The following is an 8243-nucleotide window of genomic DNA, read 5'->3' as shown; positions in this document are numbered from 1 at the left end:
CAAAAATTCTGAAAATCGCCTGATAACGACGAAATATCAATGACCCATCCGACGAATCGCTCTGGAACTGAAATCGGAACGCTCACTGACATTTCCCCTATCTGAAAGTCTGATAAACGCTGGAAAAATGACTAAATCCCCCCAAAAAATGTTTTCAACTTTTTTCAATTTTACCCCGTGGGATATATATTCTACCCACACACATTTGGCATTCTCCTGGGGTACCCTCACACATATTATTACCTCATTTAGTGGATATTTTCACAAAAAAGTGAAAATTTCAAAAATTCAGAAAATTGGCTGAAAATAACGAAAAATCAAGGACTCATTGGGCGAATCGCTCTGGAACTGAAATCGGAACGCTCACTGACATTTCCCCTATCTGAAAGTCTGATAAACGCCGGAAAAATGACTAAATCCCCAAAAAAAAATGTTTCAACTTTTTTCAATTTTATCCCCGTGGGATATATATTCTACCAACACACATTTGGAACTCTCCTGGGGTACCCTCACACATATTATTCCCTCATTTAGTGGATATTTTCACAAATAAGTGAAATTTTCAAAAATTCAGAAAATTGGCTGAAAACGACGAAATATCAAGGACTCATTGAGCGAATCGCTCTGGAACTGAAATCGGAATGCTCACTGACATTTCCCCTATCTGAAAGTCTGATAAACGCCGGAAAAATGACTTAAGTGCAAAAAAAAATTTTTTTTCAACTTTTTTCAATTTTACCACCTTGGTATATATATTCTACCCACACACATTTGGAACTATCCTGGGGTACCCTCACACATATTATTCCCTCATTTAGTGGATATTTTCACAAAAAAGTGAAATTTTCAAAAATCCAGACAATTGTCTGAAAACGACTAAATATCAAGGACTCATTGGGCGAATCGCTCTGGAACTGAAATCGGAACGCTCACTGACATTTCCCCTATCTGAAAGTCTGATAAACGCCGGAAAAATGACTAAATCCAAAAAAAAAATTCTTTCAACTTTTTTCAATTTTACCCCCGCGGGATATATATTCTACCCACACACATTTGGAACTCTCCTGGGGTACCCTCACACATATTATTCCCTCATTTAGTGGATATTTTCACAAAAAAGTGAAATTTCCAAAAATCCAGAAAATTGGCTGAAAACGACTAAATATCAAGGACTCATTGGGCCAATCGCTCTGGAACTGAAATCGGAACGCTCACTGACATTTCCCCTATCTGAAAGTGTGATAAACGCCGGAAAAATGACTAAATCCCCAAAAAAAATTTTTTCAACTTTTTTCAATTTTACCCCGTGGGATATATATTCTACCCACACACATTTGGAACTCTCCTGGGGTACCCTCACACATATTATTCCCTCATTTAGTGGATATTTTCACAAAAAAGTGAAATTTTCAAAAATCCAGAAAATTGGCTGAAAATGACTAAATATCAAGGATTCATTGGGCGAAACGCTCTGGAACTGAAATCGGAACGCTCACTGACATTTCCCCTATCTGAAAGTCTGATAAACGCCGGAAAAATGACTAAATCCCCCCCAAAAAATGTTTCAACTTTTTTCAATTTTACCCCCGTGGGATATATATTCTACACATACACATTTGGAACTCTCCTGGGGTACCCTCACACATATTATTCCCTCATTTAGTGGATATTTTCACAAAAAAGTGAAATTTTCAAAAATCCAGAAAATTGGCTGAAAACGACTAAATATCAAGGACTCATTGGGCGAATCGCTCTGGAACTGAAATCGGAACGCTCACTGACATTTCCCCTATCTGAAAGTCTGATAAACGCCGGAAAAATGACTAAATCCTCAAAAAAAATTTTTCAACTTTTTTCAATTTTACCCCGTGGGATATATATTCTACCCACACACATTTGGAACTCTCCTGGGGTACCCTCACACATATTATTCCCTCATTTAGTGGAAATTTTCACAAAAAAGTGAAATTTTCAAAAATTCTGAAAATTGCCTGAGAATGACGAAATATCAAGGACCCATCCGGCGAATCGCTCTGAAACTGAAATCGGAACGCTCACTGACATTTCCCCTATTTGAAAGTCTGATAAACGCCGGAAAAATGACTAAATCCCCCAAAAAATTTTTTTCAACTTTTTCAATTTTACCCCCGTGGGATATATATTCTACCCACACACATTTGGAACTCTCCTGGGGAACCCTCACACATATTATTCCCTCATTTAGTGGATATTTTCACTAAAAAGTGAAATTTTCAAAAATTCAGAAAATTGCATGAAAACGACTAAATATCAAGGACTCATTGGGCGAATCGCTCTGGAACTGAAATCGGAACGCTCACTGACATTTCCCCTAACTGAAAGTCTGATAAACGCCGGAAAAATGACTAAATCCCCCCCAAAAATTTTTGCAACTTTTTTCAATTTTACCCCCGTGGGATATATATTCTACCCACACACATTTTGAATTCTCCTGTGGTACCCTCACACATATTATTCCCTCATTTAGTGGATATTTTTTCCCAAAAATGAAATTTTCAAAAATCCAGAAAATTGGCGGAAAACGACTAAATATCAAGAACTCATTGGGCCAATCGCTGTGGAACTGAAATCGGAATGCTCACTGACATTTCCCCTAACTGAAAGTCTGATAAACGCCGGAAAAAGTACTAAATCCCCAAAAAAAAATTTTTCAACTTTTTTCAATTTTACCCCGTGGGATATATATTCTACACACACACATTTGGAACTCTCCTGGGGTACCCTCACACATATTATTCCCTCATTTAGTGGATATTTTCACAAAAAAGTGAAATTTTCAAAAATTCAGAAAATTGGCTGAAAATAACGAAATATCATGGACTCATTGGGCGAATCGCTCTGGAACTGAAATCGGAATGCTCACTGACATTTCCCCTGTGTGAAAGTCTGATAAACGCCGGAAAAAGACTAAGTCCAAAAAAAAATTTTTTTCAACTTTTTTCAATTTTACCCCCGTGGGATATATATTCTACAAACACACATTTGGAACTTTCCTGGGGTACCCTCACACATATTATTCCATCATTTAGTGGATATTTTCACAAAAAAGTGAAATTTTCAAAAATTCTGAAAATTGCCTGAGAACGGCGAAATATCAAGGACCCATCCGGCGAATCGCTCTGGAACTGAAATCGGAATGCTCACTGACATTTCCCCTATCTGAAAGTCTGATAAATGCCAGAAAAATGACTAAGTACCAAAAAAAATTTTTTTCAACTTTTTTCAATTTTAACCCTGTGGGATATATATTCTACCCACACACATTTGGAATTCTCCTGTGGTACCCTCACACATATTATTCCCTCATTTAGTGGATATTTTCACAAATAAGTGAAATTTTCAAAAATTCAGAAACTTGGCTGAAAATGACGAAATATCAAGGAATCATTGGGAGAATCGCTCTGGAACTGAAATCGGAACGCTCACTGACAATTCCCCTATCTGAAAGTCTGATAAACGCCGGAAAAATGACTAAGTCCAAAAAAAAAAATTTTCAACTTTTTTCAATTTTACCCCCGTGGGATATATATTCTACCCACACACATTTGGAACTCTCCTGGGGTACCCTCACAGATATTATTCCCTTATTTAGTGGATATTTTCACAAAAAAGTGAAATTTTCAAAAATCCAGAAAATTGGCTGAAAATGACTAAATATCAAGGACTCATTGGGCGAATCGCTCTGGAACTGAAATCGGAACGCTCACTGACATTTCCCCTAACTGAAAGTCTGATAAACGCCGGAAAAATGACTAAATCCCCCCCAAAAATTTTTGCAACTTTTTTCAATTTTACCCCCGTGGGATATATATTCTACCCACACACATTTGGAACTCTCCTGGGCTACCCTCACACATATTATTCCCTCATTTAGTGGATATTTTCACAAATAAGTGAAATTTTCAAAAATTCAGAAAATTGGCTGAAAACGACGAAATATCAAGGAATCATTGGGAGAATCGCTCTGGAACTGAAATCGGAACGCTCACTGACATTTCCCCTATCTGAAAGTCTGATAAACGCCGAAAAAATGACTTAAGTCCAAAAAAAAATTTTTTTCAACTTTTTTCAATTTTACCCCCGTGATTCTACCCACACACCTTTGGAACTCTCCTGGGGTACCCTCACACATATTATTCCCTCATTTAGTGGATATTTTCACAAAAAAGGGAAATTTTCAAAAATCCAGAAAATTGTCTGAAAACGACGAAATATCAAGGACTCATTGGGCGAATCGCTCTGGAACTGAAATCGGAACGCTCACTGACATTTCCCCTATCTGAAAGTCTGATAAACGCTGGAAAAATGACTAAATCCCCCCAAAAAATTTTTTCAACTTTTTTCAATTTTACCCCGTGGGATATATATTCTACCCACACACATTTGGAACTCTCCTGGGGTACCCTCACACATATTATTCCCTCATTTAGTGTACATTTTCACAAATAAGTGAAATTTTCAAAAATTCTGAAAATTGGCTGAAAACGACGAAATATCAAGGACTCATTGGGCGAATCGCTCTGGAACTGAAATCGGAACGCTCACTGACATTTCCCCTATCTGAAAGTCTGATAAACGCCGGAAAAATGACTACGTCCAAAAAAAAAATTTTTTCAACTTTTTTCAATTTTACCCCCGTGGGATATATATTCTACCCACACACATTTTGAATTCTCCTGTGGTACCCTCACACATATTATTCCCTCATTTAGTGGATGTTTTTACAAATAAGTGAAATTTTCAAAAATTCAGAAAATTCGCTGAAAACGACTAAATATCAAGGAATCATTGGGCGAATCGCTCTGGAACTGAAATCGGAATGCTCACTGACATTTCCCCTATCTGAAAGTCTGATAAACGCCGAAAAAATGACTTAAGTCCAAAAAAAAATTTTTTTCAACTTTTTTCAATTTTACCCCCGTGGTATGTATATTCTACCCACACACTTTGGAACTCTCCTGGGGTACCCTCACACATATTATTCCCTCATTTAGTGGATATTTTCACAAAAAAGTGAAATTTTCAAAAATTCAGAAAATTGCCTGAAAACGACGAAATATCAAGGACTCATTGGGCAAATCGCTCTGGAACTGAAATCGGAACTCTCACTGACATTTCCCCTTTCTGAAAGTCTGATAAACGCCGGAAAAATGACTAAATCCCCCCAAAAAATTCTTTCAACTTTTTTCAATTTTACCCCCGTGGGATATATATTCTACCCACACACATTTGGAACTCTCCTGGGGTACCCTCACACATATTATTCCCTCATTTAGTGGATATTTTCACAAAAAAAGTGAAATTTTCAAAAATCCAGAAAATTGTCTGAAAACGACTAAGTATCAAGGACTCATTGGGCGAATCGCTCTGGAACTGAAATCGGAACGCTCTCTGACATTTCCCCTATCTGAAAGTCTGATAAACGCCGGAAAAATGACTAAATCCTCAAAAAAAATTTTTTTAAACTTTTTTCAATTTTACCCCGTGGGATATATATTCTACCCACACACATTTGGAACTCTCCTGGGGTACCCTCACACATATTATTCCCTCATTTAGTGGATATTTTCACAAAAAGTGAAATTTTCAAAAATTCTGAAAATTGGCTGAAAACGACGAAATATCAAGGACTCATTGGGCGAATCGCTCTGGAACTGAAATCGGAACGCTCACTGACATTTCCCCTATCTGAAAGTCTGATAAACGCCGGAAAAATGACTAAATCCAAAAAAAAAATGTTTCAACTTTTTTCAATTTTATCCCCGTGGGATATATATTCTACCCACACACATTTGGAACTCTCCTGGGGTACCCTCACACATATTATTCCCTCATTTAGTGGATATTTTCACAAATTAGTGAAATTTTCAAAAATTCTGAAAATTGGCTGAAAACGACGAAATGTCAAGGACTCATTGGGCGAATCGCTCTGGAACTGAAATCGGAACGCTCACTGACATTTCCCCTATCTGAAAGTCTGATAAACGCTGAAAAAATGACTTTATTCTAAAAAAAAATTTTTTTCAACTTTTTTCAATTTTACCCCCGTGGTATATATATTCTACCCACACACATTTGGAAATCTCCTGGGTTACCCTCACAAATATTATTCACTCATTTAGTGGATATTTTCACAAAAAAGTGAAATTTTCAAAAATCCAGAAAATTGGCTGAAAACGACTAAATATCAAGGACTCATTGGGCGAATCGCTCTGGAACTGAAATCGAAAAGCTCACTGACATTTCCCCTATGTGAAAGTCTGATAAACGCCGGAGAAATGACTAAGTCCAAAAAAAAAAATTTTTCAACTTTTATCAATTTTACCCCCGTGGGATATATATTCTACCCACACACATTTGGAACTCTCCTGGGGTACCCTCACACATATTATTCCCTCATTTAGTGGATATTTTCACAAAAAAGTGAAATTTTCAAAAACTCTGAAAATCACCTGAGAACGACGAAATGTCAAGGACCCATCCGGCGAATCGCTCTGGAACTGAAATCGGAACGCTCACTGACATTTCCCCTATCTGAAAGTCTGATAAACACCGGAAAAATGACTAAATCCAAAAAAAAAAATGTTTCAACTTTTTTCAATTTTATCCCCGTGGGATATATATTCTGCCCACACACATTTGGAACTCTCCTGGGGTACCCTCACACATATTATTCCCTCATTTTGTAGATATTTTCACAAAAAAGTGAAATTTTCAAAAATTCAGAAAATTGGCTGAAAATAACGAAATATCAAGGACTCATTGGGCGAATCGCTCTGGAACTGAAATCGGAACGCTCACTGACATTTCCCCTATCTGAAAGTCTGATAAACGCCGGAAAAATGACTAAATCCCAAAAAAAAAATATTTAAACTTTTTTCAATTTTATCCCCGTGGGATATATATTCTACCCACACACATATGGAACTCTCCTGGGGTACCCTCACACATATTATTCCCTCATTTAGTAGATATTTTCACAAAAAAGTGAAATTTTCAAAAATTCAGAAAATTGGCTGAAAATAACGAAATATCAAGGACTCATTGGGCGAATCGCTCTGGAACTGAAATCGGAATGCTCACTGACATTTCCCCTATCTGAAAGTCTGATAAACGCCGGAAAAATGACTAAATCCAAAAAAAAAAATGTTTCAACTTTTTTCAATTTTATCCCCGTGGGATACATATTCTACCCACACACATTTGGAACTCTGCTGGGGTACCCTCACACATATTATTCCCTCATTTAGTGGATATTTTCACAAAAAAGTGAAATTTTCAAAAATCCAGAAAATTGGCTGAAAACGACTAAATATCAAGGACTCATTGGGCGAATCGCTCTGGAACTGAAATCGGAACGCTCACTGACATTTCCCCTATCTGAAAGTTTGATAAACGCCGGAAAAATGACTAAATCCAAAAAAAAAAATGTTTAAACTTTTTTCAATTTTATCCCCGTTGGATATACAGTACAGACCAAAAGTTTGGACACACCTTCTCATTTAAAGATTTTTCTGTATTTTCATGTCTATGAAAATTGTACATTCACACTGAAGGCATCAAAACTATGAATTAACACATGTGGAATTATATATTTAACAAAAAAGTGTGAAACAACTGAAAATATGTCTTATATTCTAGGTTCTTCAAAGTAGCCACCTTTAGCTTTGATGACTGCTTTGCACACTCATGGCATTCTCTTGATGAGCTTCAAGAGGTAGTCACCGGAAATGGTTTCACTTCACAGGTGTGCCCTGTCAGGCTTAATAAGTGGGATTTCTTGCCTTATAAATGGGGTTGGGACCATCAGTTGTGTTGTGCAGAAGTCAGGTGGATACACAGCTGATAGTCCTACTGAATAGACTGTTAGAATTTGTATTATGGCAAGAAAAAAGCAGCTAAGTAAAGAAAAACGAATGGCCATCATTACTTTAAGAAATGAAGGTCTGTCAGTCTGAAAAATTGGGCAAACTTTGAAAGTGTCCCCAAGTGCAGTTGCAAAAACCATCAAGCGCTACAAAGAAACTGGCTCACATGAGGACCTCCCCAGGAAAGGAAGACCAAGAGTCACCTCTGCCTCTGAGGATAAGTTTATCCAAGTCACCAGCCTCAGAAATCGCAGATTAACAGCAGCTCAGATTAGAGACCAGGTCAATGCCACACAGAGTTCTAGCAGCAGACACATCTCTACAACAACTGTTAAG

The sequence above is a fragment of the Phyllobates terribilis genome, unplaced genomic scaffold, assembly GCF_046119375.1.
Source record: "Phyllobates terribilis strain yellow unplaced genomic scaffold, ASM4611937v1 Scaffold_21__1_contigs__length_20361869, whole genome shotgun sequence".
Taxonomy (NCBI): domain Eukaryota; kingdom Metazoa; phylum Chordata; class Amphibia; order Anura; family Dendrobatidae; genus Phyllobates; species Phyllobates terribilis.
This window is presented reverse-complemented; position numbering follows the sequence as displayed.